This window comes from Coregonus lavaretus (assembly GCF_964263955.1).
Source record: "Coregonus lavaretus genome assembly, chromosome: 23".
NCBI classification, from domain to species: domain Eukaryota; kingdom Metazoa; phylum Chordata; class Actinopteri; order Salmoniformes; family Salmonidae; genus Coregonus; species Coregonus lavaretus.
Window position 1 is genome coordinate 30,491,227 of NC_140010.1, and position 12,396 is coordinate 30,503,622.

The 12,396-nt window shown below is 43.1% G+C and overlaps 1 protein-coding gene across 1 annotated transcript in view; it reads left to right on the top strand.

Moving 5' to 3' along the window:
* Positions 1-1,023: 1,023 nt before the first annotated feature.
* The window catches only part of chd7 (chromodomain helicase DNA binding protein 7), an 84,324-nt gene continuing 72,951 nt past the window's right edge, over positions 1,024-12,396 (top strand). The window contains exon 1 of the mRNA XM_084139855.1: positions 1,024-1,276. The gene's annotated coding sequence lies outside the window, so the exon portion shown is untranslated. The remainder of the gene's footprint in view (positions 1,277-12,396) is intronic.

Consider the following 12,396-nt stretch of genomic DNA (forward strand, 5'->3'; position numbering starts at 1 on the left):
CTAAATGTATAAGTAATCCATTGGAATATTTACAAGCATAAGTAAGATATACAGTGGATTTGAGAGGACATTGGACATACAAAAAGGGAGTGCATGCGCCTTCAAATACACTACTCTTGTGGGGCAGGTCGTTATGATAAGCAAATGAATGGCCGCGCAAGGGACATCCGGGTTACTTGCCCGATGATTCTTCTGTACTATACTGTGCAATCCATCAAGGAAGAGACCTTCACAAAAGTGTGATTGTGTGAAAGACTTATTTCTTCATCTTGAAATATTTCTACCGCAATTGGTTGCACATGTTTAGCTTTTTACTGTGAAAAAGGTCTCAAACTACTCTGAAATCGACAGGGTCTCAGGTTGGCCATGCGCGTGCCCAAGGGACTAGGTAGAATAATAGGCTCCCTCGGTAGAAGAGCAAATATGTAAATATGAATCGTGAATTTGCATGATGTCCATCTCTAATGATCATAATTATTAATCTGCAGTTGACATGGAATTATGAAACTAATTCTCGGGGTCGAACTGATGCACCACAAATAAAAACCACCCACTCATTGCATGTGGTACAGATCCATTTCAATTGAGAACACTTGTCTTAAACTCGTTTTGAGCTTTTACAGGTCCATCATTTCAGGTTGAAACAGAAAATTGAAATAAAGATTTTATTTAGAGATTTTAATATCCCATGAAAAGTGATAGGATTTATCATTTGAGAAGCAACTTGAATCCACAACACATTTTTTTCTTACAGTCATATTAATTTATCTGTTACACAACTCTGTTCTGCCACGCTTTATTAGCATCTGTACACAGGGAAACTGATTTACAAAATTACCACACTACATGTATGAATAACTCCTACAACCCTACGCCGAAATAAGAAATGAAAATATCTATCTTTAATCGCGTCTACTATTTTACAATAAATGAATAATAAAGCGCACATTCGTCACAGCCCAGTAGGGTCATCACGCGCACGCATGTTTATCCATTGGAGCCATGAACGCGCCCCCTACCCGTAGAAGGTGAGCGAATGTCTGGAGGAGAGGACTCGAGAACGCGACCGCCGGGATCGATCGGATTAAACTCGATTTGAGTTAAATTAACACAAATGAGAGAGGCAGAGTCGGCGAGGAAGGGATAACGACACGCGGAACATTAGAAAATAACTTGAATTGATTTATTTATAAACGGACCAGAAAGGATTTTACTGGAGATTGCTACTACGGGAGTTAATTTGCGAAACCCTGAACTGACCAACCAAGCTTGTTGGGTAAGTGAGCAATGCTTTTTTAAACGGTTGGATTCCATACTCGCTCAGAACAGTTTGTTCACATGGTACATTAACTAGTTGTGTGTTATTCTTACTTGTAAATAACCAATGACATGTACAGTAATATGTTTGAAAACTAGATCCCACTTACAATCGACTTTTAATATACCATGGAAGTTGGTTTGGTAGCTGGGACGTCTATTTAGCAAATAACTTTAAGTAGAAAACTTATTCTGAGCAGGAAATCGTGTGCCCTTTCTCTCATTTAGAACAAAAGTCATTGAACGTCCGTAAATTACCATGTTAAAATGCTAACTACAGTTAGCAAGTTTAGCTCCCCACCCGCTGCACTGAGCAGAGTGAGTCCTGAGTTTTTTCACCAAGTGAAGAATATTAGCCAAGACGGTGAGCTCTCTCAATAAACACAGACAATTGTGAACAACTTGAATTTAGAAAAATGTTGAATTGTGACCTTGTTTTTGTAATACAATATTGCAAGGGTGGGTGTTCGTTAGCTTGTGTTAGCTAATTGTGTGTTGAGCTAGCTAGTGAGACACGAGGTGGTTCGAACGTAGAGGTGAGTCAGTGGCCGAGATGAATGAGTGAGTAACCTAGTATAGATTGCTAGCGCGAGGGAGATTCCCTGGATGCACTATGACAAATAGGGAATTTGTTACTGCAAACCACACAATCGGATTTTGTGACTAAAGTTTAACTTGCCTTTCATAAATTGAGTGCGTTCACATGAGATTTAACTTGATAACGACGGGGTGAACAGTAGCCTGTCCGTTGTGTTTTTATAGGACGATGGATAGGGACAGGGGGTTGCTTGAGGCCAGACGGTCATCCCTGTTTAGTTAGCCTTCTATCTTCTCGCCCTGATCTATCCATATAATTGTTAAAATACATGGGCTATAATCAAAACACTGGGTTTCAGCTTATATTGTTCGAGATAAAAACATTTTTGAAGGGAATAACCCGAGGTGAGTGGTGCGTTTCCGTCCAAAATGTGCGTAATAATGTAGCCTAATTAGCCTGCTGCTAGCTAGTTGGAGGTGGCCCATTGCTTGTAGTGGAGAAGTTGCGCTTGTAGCCAACATTCGGCCACTATCATCGCCCTCATTGTCTTGCTGCTAGCCCAAAGGCTAATCATGTGCTAATAGCTACTTTGATGGCGAATGTTACTTCATGCCACTTTGTTCAACAGCATGCAGTTTGTTTCCGCGTTTTAAAGTTTGATAAGAGGGCTTGTTTTATCAAGAGACGTGTAGCTACAGTATTTTGGAGAACTTTCTCAACTTGTTAGCCTATGTTCAGCCAGCGATTTTCGATTTTAAAACACCTGCTGCTGTATTGTGCGTTGCTGAATTTGTAAACGCAAGCTGACATTATTTTCCTAAATTTTCCCGGCCGTGTTGCTCTCTTTCTCTCTCCATTGTTGTAATCAGTCAACTAACGTTAGCATAATGCGGGTTGCCAGCAACTACAGTGACTACTTTCAACATTTCATAATAGAACGAAAACTCATTGATAATAAACGAAAAAAGTATTCGCATAGCAAATAACACTAAGTTTTGTTTAACGACCAAGCTACGTTAATTGATAATCGAGCATCCCATGAAATATCACCGAATAACTACCCCCACCTTCTGCGAAGTCTCTAACCTAAGATGGCAGCTTCTAATGTGTCGGTCCACTCCGCCAACAGATAAGAGGCCCCGGGTATGGCGGGCAGAACCGATGTTCTTCACTATTGTGGATTCTCCCATAGCCTGCATTTTCTTGTGGTTGTTGAGGTACTTTTCCCGACTGACTTGTATAGCTGCGTTGACTTTATGAAGGGGCCGGGTATAGTGTGGTGGTGTTCTGTTGAACAAAAGTTTTTAGCAATGGCACTAGTGTTGTGGTGGAGTTGAGTTTTCTTTGATGCCCCACTACAAGTCGACTGTTTTTGCAAAACCTTTTATCATAAAGCAGTCTAAGAGTTGAAGCTCATTTGCAGGATGATGAACTTGGAATTTGTGCTCCATCCTGCCACAAGTGTACTTTGAAAAGTATTTCCCCCAAATATGTAACTACAGGATCCTAACCAGCATACACCGTGGATCCCTAAAGGCCGGCCTCGAGAAACTATTTAAAATGCAAAGCGGGAGATAGTTGAGAGAAACAAAGACAAAACCGATGTGGCCATTTTGACCATTTAAGACAGTGTTTCCCTATTGACAGTGAACACTAGGGGGGCCCTTGTGAACAGTGCCATATTGTTTCTGCTGTAAAAATGAGCATTGTTTCTGTCACCCCGCTTTGGAGTGTAGAGTAATGCATGCTGGGAAGCAGTGGGCCCATCCAAAGCGTCTTTAAGTAACCTGTGTGAAATGGCTAGCTAATTAGCGGTGCACACTAGTAGTGTTTCAATCTGTGATGTCACTCTGAGACCTTGAGGTAGATGTTTCCCTTGTTCTGCAAGGGCTGTGGCATTTGTGGAGCAATGGGTAACAATGCTTTATGGGAGGCAGTTGTGTTCAGAGGGTCACTGGTTCGAGCCCAGGTTGGGACAAGGAGAGGGATGGAAGCAATACTGTTACATTAACTCCTCCTGGTTTGTTGCACAGTGGTCCTTTGTCACTCAGTTGGTAGAGCATGGTGCTGGTAACGCCAGGGTAGTGGGTTCGATTCCCAGGACCACCCATATGTAAAACATATGCACACATGACTATATATATAAATATTAGTTGTTTACATTTTCATTGTGGGACATAAGACTGTAAAAACACCAGGAAATCAGCTCCAAGTTATTTTAAAGTTGATGATCCCTGGCATATGTTATTATATATAATTCAAACCACTACTGGGACTTAATTGGTAAAGTACTGTTATGAAAATGTAAGTTGTTCAGGGGCACCGTTTGAAGAGGCAGCTAGCTGGGACGCTATCCTTAGAATAGTTCTCACTTGAAAGGGGTCAATAACGGTATTTTGGCAGATTTGTGGGGAAATAGTTAACATTTCATATATAAGCCAATGTGTAAAAGTGAAGGTACTTCATTCTCTTCCATATCCACTAAATCAGTCTGATTGTTGCCAAAGCAGTTTGAGTGGCACACAGATCTCTAAATGTAGACCTAATGTGGTTTAATTCAGATTCAAACCATGGTTTATTGAGTTACAGTAGTGTGTCAAAAACACACCTGTTCTCTAGGCCCATCTTTCATCCCTGCCTTGCTCCTATTGGCTAACACCTTGACCTGGAACTGCAGTCCTAATCCTGTCTCGGCAGCCTCATCTGATCCCCAGTGTCAGAGGTACACTCAATCCCAATTTAGCCCTTGTATGAATACAATGGGCACTGTCTGTGTGGATCTGATCTGACCACTTATTATTACGGCTGCCATTTTGTTTTGTTATGTGGAGGTTGTTGCGCCTCTTAGTGGAAGAAGTTGAGCATAGTTCTGTCATCATGTCCCAGGCCCCCCTCCTCTCTGCCACTCTCCTCTCCAGGGCCGAGGTTAGCAGGAGGGTTGTGGTGGCCTGTTGTGCCTGGAAAACAAGCAGCCCCTGCTGTCCCTCCTCCCTCCCTTCATCCTTCTTTCACCACCTCTACCTCCCATAGTCCTGGCCTTATGGACCACTCTTCTTGAAGGGAATATTTGAGATGCTGCTTCTAGTCTAGCCGGCCCCAAAGCCTTGCTTGTGTGTCACAGTTCCTTTCTTCTAAACAGAACGTGTTATATATTGACCACAGCTGATTAGATGCATTGTTATTCGCTCTAATTGTCCATGTATGGCTCATGCGAGGAAGCTTTGTCGAATATGTATTTGTAGATGGCTAATTTTCATACTGCAGTTGCTCCATCTAGTTATTATGGCTGAAGTAGAGGGTATTTCCCTCTATCCATTCATTGAATTGCCATTTCCCTCAGTACTATTTGCCTGACTACTCAAACTGAATTTTCCGCTGCTCTATGTTCGCAAAAAACTTCAGTATGAGACTGCCATCGTTGTCATCTGTGTGGGGTGTTGTACTAAACAAAGTCATAAGCGATTGGATCATCCCTTACCAATCAGAGTATGAAAGCCAATTATTAATTTTCCAAACGCAGCTTTACCCACCTGTGTTCAGGCTCTGGCCCAACCCATCGGTTTCTAGGACCAGTTAGAATGTGTTGCCGTTCTAGAAATCGTTGGGGAGGTACTCAGATCCAGACTCATTGCAGATAAAAAAAACTAATGTGCGTGACGTAGCGTTTTACCGGAGCATGGAGTTTGTTTGGGTAGCCAGGCAACAATACTATCCCCTCTCTTATTCAAACAATGGCACAGTCACAGCTGAGATTCAGTGTAGTGGTTAAGTGTTAGGGTCTGAGATATACTGAATCTCAATATAGCCTAGAGGAGATTTATAGACCGTTATAGACCTAGTCTAAGTAGGTCCTTCATCAATTTTTTAATAATAGGTGAAAGCAATACGGCAGAAGACCAACAAGGGATCGCTTTCACCTGTCCAGTGCTATCAGTGCAGCAGCAGAAAAGGAGGCTCCATTCATGACTATTGAGTCCCTCCACTGGAGTGGGAAGTGAGGGCAGCCTCTACAGTGTACACAGAGTAGCAGTGGAAGAGTAAGTGAGGCACACAGTCCCCATCCTGACCCAGGGTAATCCTCTTCCTGTCCCACACGCCCCAAGCCACCCTTAACCACAGATCTGGGGTCAGATTGCCTCTACCCCTGATCCCAACCGTAACCATTAGACATGATGAAAATACCCGACCGTGGATCAGGGGATTGGTAACAACGTGTAAGCCTACCTCACGGTCTGTTCTGTTCCGTCAGAAGTGCATCAGGACGGACACTGACAGAAATCATCAGCCCTGAGGAAGTGTCATAAAACCAGTAACCCTGGCTGGAGGCTCTGGCCTTTCAGCCTTCTCCTGCACACTCCCAGCCACTGAATGACTGAACACTTTTCAGCATGGTCGGTCGTCTCTGGAAAATGATTTAGCTCCTGTGGGAGGCCCTGGGAATCCTGTAATTTATTCTTGAAAACGGAGGGATAAATGGAGGTTTTATTTTTTTAAACGGTTTGTCTTGGAAGCTGGCAAATTGACCATATTAAGACTAGCATTGCACATGTTATTTGCGGTGCCAGTTAATTGCTCAAATGTCATCCCAACATAACTATATAACTAGCATTTTATAGGAGTAAACTTAGTATGATCTAGCCTAGTTTTGTTAGAGACGAATAACCTGTAATTGCACATGATCCTAGCTGATTTGCAAACAAAACTCTTCCAGGTAAAATAGTACAGCTATTTATCACTCAAAAAACATATTTCCAGGGTGTTGATGCATCCTTCTTCCAACACCACAGGTAGGGGAAGAGTATCCATCTGCAAAAGTGAAGTTTTGATGTCAAGTCAGCTCATATTGTTGCTACCTAAGCAGTTGTGCTAGCTAACATGCTACTGAACAGTGACACCAGCATATTGGTATTAAAAGACAGCAACGTATTCACCAAAAAATGTGTGTTTAGGCAAATCATTAGCTAGCTAGATCACAATTGTTTTAAAATATGATGGTCCTCTGTAGCTCAGCTGGTAGAGCACGGCGCTTGTAACGCCAAGGTAGTGGGTTCGATCCCCGGGACCACACGTACACAAAAAATGTATGCACGCATGACTGTAAGTCGCTTTGGATAAAAGCGTCTGCTAAATGGCTTATTATTATTATTATGATGGCTAAGCGCTAGCCCATCAGTGGCGCTGACAGATTGAAACTTATCAACAAAATGTTGCACTCTATCCCATAAAACATGACATTGCTAACTAGGCATCAATTAGCTAACACAATTTTACAGTTTATTAGGAAGTTTAATTAATAAATTACACTCCCCGGACAACTTTGGTAGGTAGATTCCATTTCGATTTTCTAATCCCCCTGATTAGTCGTCAACGGTTACTGGTCTTGGAGCTCATGTGTTCACCAGAAACGACTAAATATTGTTGCTAGATTCACAACTAGTGGCAAACATTTGCAAACTTCTGGCAACAATGTGTGGGGATTTTGCTGCAACGAATTCATTTTTGTAAGGGACAAAAATTGTATGGATTCCGCCCAACCCTACTTTTGTCTCTTTTCTTTCCTCTTCCCCATCTCTTTGTGTGTTTTTCTTCTCCTGGGCCAGAAGTCCTTGACAGGAAGTTAAAACTCCTCTCTCTCCCCCTCCTCCCTCAAGTCAGTGTCACGACCACAAGCATGGCTGCTGCCCCAGGCCTGCAACAGGCCGACCCAAACCCCCCGGGGGGGGGGCTTTTACCCCGGCTGACCCTGCAGCAGGTCCCTCAGCCGTTGGGCAGCCAGTTAGACGAGGAGTGCCAAAGAGGAAGGCAATGTGGCGCTGTTCCCTTGGAGTCAAGGTCAAAGTTCTGCTGAATATATCACTGACAACCTCTTCTATTCCCCACGCCGCCTATTTCTACCTTTCATGTACACACATACACCCTCTCTTACTCCTCCTCTCTGCCCCATGTTTGACCACGAAAAGGCCTCTGATTTGGACAGTGATTTTTCTGGAGATATTAAGCCCACATGTTTAAAGCAGAGAGCAGATTGCATAAACAGAACTCCTTCCTGTTTTCCCCCTCCCTGCTGTAAAGAAAAAAAAGTCAATTAACAAGCTAGCAGTGCGTAAAACAACCAGATTACCCATAGCCCCTCCTGCCCACTCACTCAAATCCCAGCCTAAACATATTGCTCTCCCCTGCCTCCCTACTCCATCTCCCCACTGCTCACATCCAGTTACATTCACACACGGTCTTTGTGCTGTTAGCTACCCATAACCGATGCATCCATACCCTCCTCTTCCCTGTCTGCACACACACATCAGCATGCTCGCTCTCCCCCCAGTGGAGCAGAGGTATAAATTATACTCGGACGCATGCCCCTTGTGGAAGGGGGGGGGGGGGCACTGGGAGGGGGGAGGGTAGATAAAAGGAATGCTGGTGGTGTGCCTCTAGAGAGCTGGCCCCTTGCTGGGACCTGATGCACTGCCTGTACTCTGGGGCTAGGGCTCAGGGAGGGAGTCACCACAGGTGGTTCTACCATGGCAGTCCACAGGGCTCTTCGGGCCACTGCTGAATCACATAGCCCTGGATTAGCGGGACCCAGAAATTAAGAGCTCTGTAGGGCATTTTATTCATATATTATGAGTAATTTCATATGTCCAAAAATAATACCCCTGTGACCATAACTTTTGGTTTTGGACTAAGTGTGGTTAGCTTTTGGAAGTTAGAATGGCAGTGTTTATTCACTCTGCTTTGAGTCTACAAAGAAAAGAGCAGACGGTTGAGTACGACAATTCATCTTGGAATTTACATTTGAGTCATTTAGCAGACGCTCTTATCCAGAGCGACTTAGTTAGTGAATGCATACATGTGTTATAAAAAAATATATAAAAAATTATACTGGCCCCCCGTGGGAAACGAACCCACATCCCTGCTGGCCAAACCCTCCCCTACCTTGGACGACGCTGGACCAATTGTGCTGCGACAGAGCCTGGACTCGAACCAGGATCTCTAGTGGCACAGCTAGCCTTAGACCACTGCGCCACTCGGGAGTCGCCCATGTTTACGGTTTGGTTAGGACACTTCAGAAGTTAAAGTAATTTGTCTTCTAACTGTTCTGTAAGGTTACACTTGTCTTCAAATTATTTTGCAGGATATCTTTTCAACATGTCAAGTGAAAATGACTTATTACTATCATATTCGATAAGCGTAGGTCTAGGCAAGCAGAGGTCCAGCCAGTAGCCAACAAACCTGGACCACCTGCTCTTCTTGTAGCATGATGGCTAACTCACTTCAAATTGATTCCTTGTGGACACAGCCTCTCTAACAACTAGTTCAGATACCCTGAAGTGAAACTATTCTCATAGTATGCTTGCTTACTACTCACATGTACCTAATTTGTGTTATCATTAAAGCTAAAGCACATGAGCCATCATTAGCTTAGGGTGTTTATGGTGTGATAAGTAGGTTTGCTGCTTCTGTAGTCTCATAAAATTAAGTGTCTGAAATTTGCTCCCTTTTTTCAGTGTCGAAAATATAATTTCTTGAGCGTGCGCCAATATTTTCTATAGGCTTGGTTAAAAAGGTGTGGGCAAGATCATTTTGGAAAGCAGAACTTCTCTACTTGCCGTACTGGGCAAGCATTCTGTTGCTTCACTAATCTGTTCTGACTTGAATCAGACCTTTGCATATGAAACAAACAACCATGATACGGTGCAGTTTGTGGATACTAGTGGCGTCTGTTTTTTTTCTCCTCATTTGAATTTAATAGTCCTCCCCCTAGTCCGTAAGCATGTTTAATTATATGCTTGTCTGTGTGCTTGTGTCACACTGGTGCTTGTGTCAATAGCAGCACAGCAGTTGGGAGAGCCAGCCAGCCTTCAAACCAGAACAGCCGAGTACCTCTTGTGAAAATACCTGTGGTTGCGCTATCTGACACAATCAACTTTTCCACTTCCCTCCCCCACACGGTCTGCCTACCATCCATGTGCATGGCCATGTTCTGATAGTATTTCTAATGAAAGGCTATTATTATGATGCATTGACTGTTGGTGTTTGTGTGAAAGTAAAAATGGTATTGTTGTATGTGACATGGCCTCCCAATCAGGCCCAGTATGTGGCCCACAGGAAATGCCTCCTGTTTACATTTTGGGGATTTCCTGGACAAAAGTATTCATCTAAACCCACAAGAGAGCAGAGGGGGAAATAACTAGTCCCTCTCTATTCTGTTGCTTTTTCAACTTGCTACAGTCCATTTTATAACTCGAGTTTCGCGTACAATGGTAGTTACTGACACAGAGCTGTCAACTAGCAGTTATGGTTTGGATGTTCTAGTGCAGAGTTTCCCAAACTCGGTCCTGGGGGCCCCCCTGGGTGCATGTTTTGGGTTTTTTAAATAATCCAAGCTTGATGATGAGTTGGTTATTTGAATCAGCTGTGTAGTGCTAGGGCAAAAACCAAAACGTGCACCCAGAAGGGGCCCCAGGACCGAGTTTGGGAAACCCTGTTCTAGTGTAAAAAATAAAATACACGTTGTCATGAGTAGAGGTGTGGGCGTTTAAACGAAATTGTGATCCTTCACCTAAAGTTAAAATCCCGAATGGAAAAACTGTTTTTTAGTTTTTTCCCCACAAAATTATTCACAGCGCAGTTATCACAAAACATTTTCTGTGTTATAGCCTAACTAGACGATAGGATATAAAGGCCTGAGGAAAATGGTGTAATTTTAAATGTTGACTCAGCCATATGAAGTAGATATGAAGTAAACCGCATAGTGGGTTAATTTCCGCCCTATTCCCACTACGAGAGATGGAGTCTGAGGAGCGTCGTGGCGAAAGAGATTTCTACTTTTCATTTCACGTTACATCATTGCCTTACCGTAACGTGACATTCTTGGTCCGCAGCTCAAATTGACCATAAATATCACAGTAGCCACTAGCAAGTAAGCACTAAATATTTAACAATCCGAGCAACATTATACATTTACATTTTTAGTCATTTAGCAGACGCTCTTATCCAGAGTGACTTACAGGAGCAATTAGGGTTAAGTCCCTTGCTCAAGGGCACACCGGCAGATTTTTCACCTAGTCGACTCAGGGATTAGAACCAGCGACCTTTCGGTTACTGGCACAACACTCTTAACCACTAAGCTACCTGCCGCCCTAAACATATTACAATATTGAGTAATGCAACCAAACCACAAGCAGGTGCAGGCAATTAAAAGGTTTATTTTCTCGTCCGTACACATTAAATTAGCTGACAATACACAGCTAACTCCTGCTAGCTAGCTAACAACATGCTTCATGATCAAGTAACGTTAGCATATCAATGAACGTTTACCCCTCCCATACGAATATAAAAGTACAGTAACATTATCAGTGTCATTCATATTATGATATAGGCTACACAACTATGTAACGTTAGCTAGCAAGCTAACTTACTAGCTAAACAAAATCATTTCTGCATCCTCACATAAATGTGCTGGCTGTAGCTGAATGCTGATGTTTAGCTGAACCATAGCTAGAAAGGAGATCTTAGGCTTACACTAGCTACCGCATTAAAGTTACCGTAGAATAAACCATGCTTAATTTGATCTATATCATGGAAGTCATATGAGGTAAAAGCAAATTGCGACTGAAAGCGTTGATAATTCCCTGGGGAGTTGCTTTTTGCCTGGACCTCGGTGGCTCAGTGCAGTCAAGCAAAAAACAGTTTTTCCCTTGAGATTTACAACTATGGTGACGTTTTCAGAATGTAACAGGATGTTACTACAATTTCAGTTAACCCAATTACAAAAGTAAAAAAAAAAGAAGGAAAATATCTACATTCCAGCTGTTTAAAAACATTTCTATGTGAGTGTTGATTAAATGAGACAATTCTGTTTACACTGCCCTGCTTAGAGGCTAGCAACTGTCGGGCGACTGTTGTGCGCGGTCGAAATGTGACAAGTTTACATTGCAGCATATGTGTAGTCGAGTCTATTTTAGCCAAAAGTCTAAGTGTAAAGACCCTAAGAGTGTTGAGGCTAATCTTCTCCACTGTTTTGGTGCCCTGGCTACCACACTGTGAACAGCGTGAAGCGAACCTGTGCACCTAGGCAGATACTGTGTGACTGTATTGCTCATCTCAATATCCTAGCCTATTCGTTGATGATAGGCCCAGCTTTACTGAAGTTGTGAGACCTTGCAAGCCAAGAAATTGCGAGAAACAGCATTCCATTGCGAGAGAAAGCTTTTGATTGCCGATAGATAAGCCTAGTGCACGGTTCTGACATTCTGCTTTTGTGGCCAACCTGCCTATACGGTGCCCTACCCCTCCGTCCCTCACTGGTATCGTTTGATTTCCTTTTTTCTCCTCTGTTATTGACCCGTCTGCTCCTCCCCCATCTTCTCCGCACAGTTCAGGCAGGCCTGTTGTCCTCCAGACTCCAAACAGCGTGTACACATGCTGCTCCAAAGCCAGTACTGTTCTTCCTTCAGACAAGCATGCATCAACACTTGGTTCATTTGCACAATTTCTCTCGTTCACATTTGCTTGTACAAGTCCAAACTCACCAACAATGA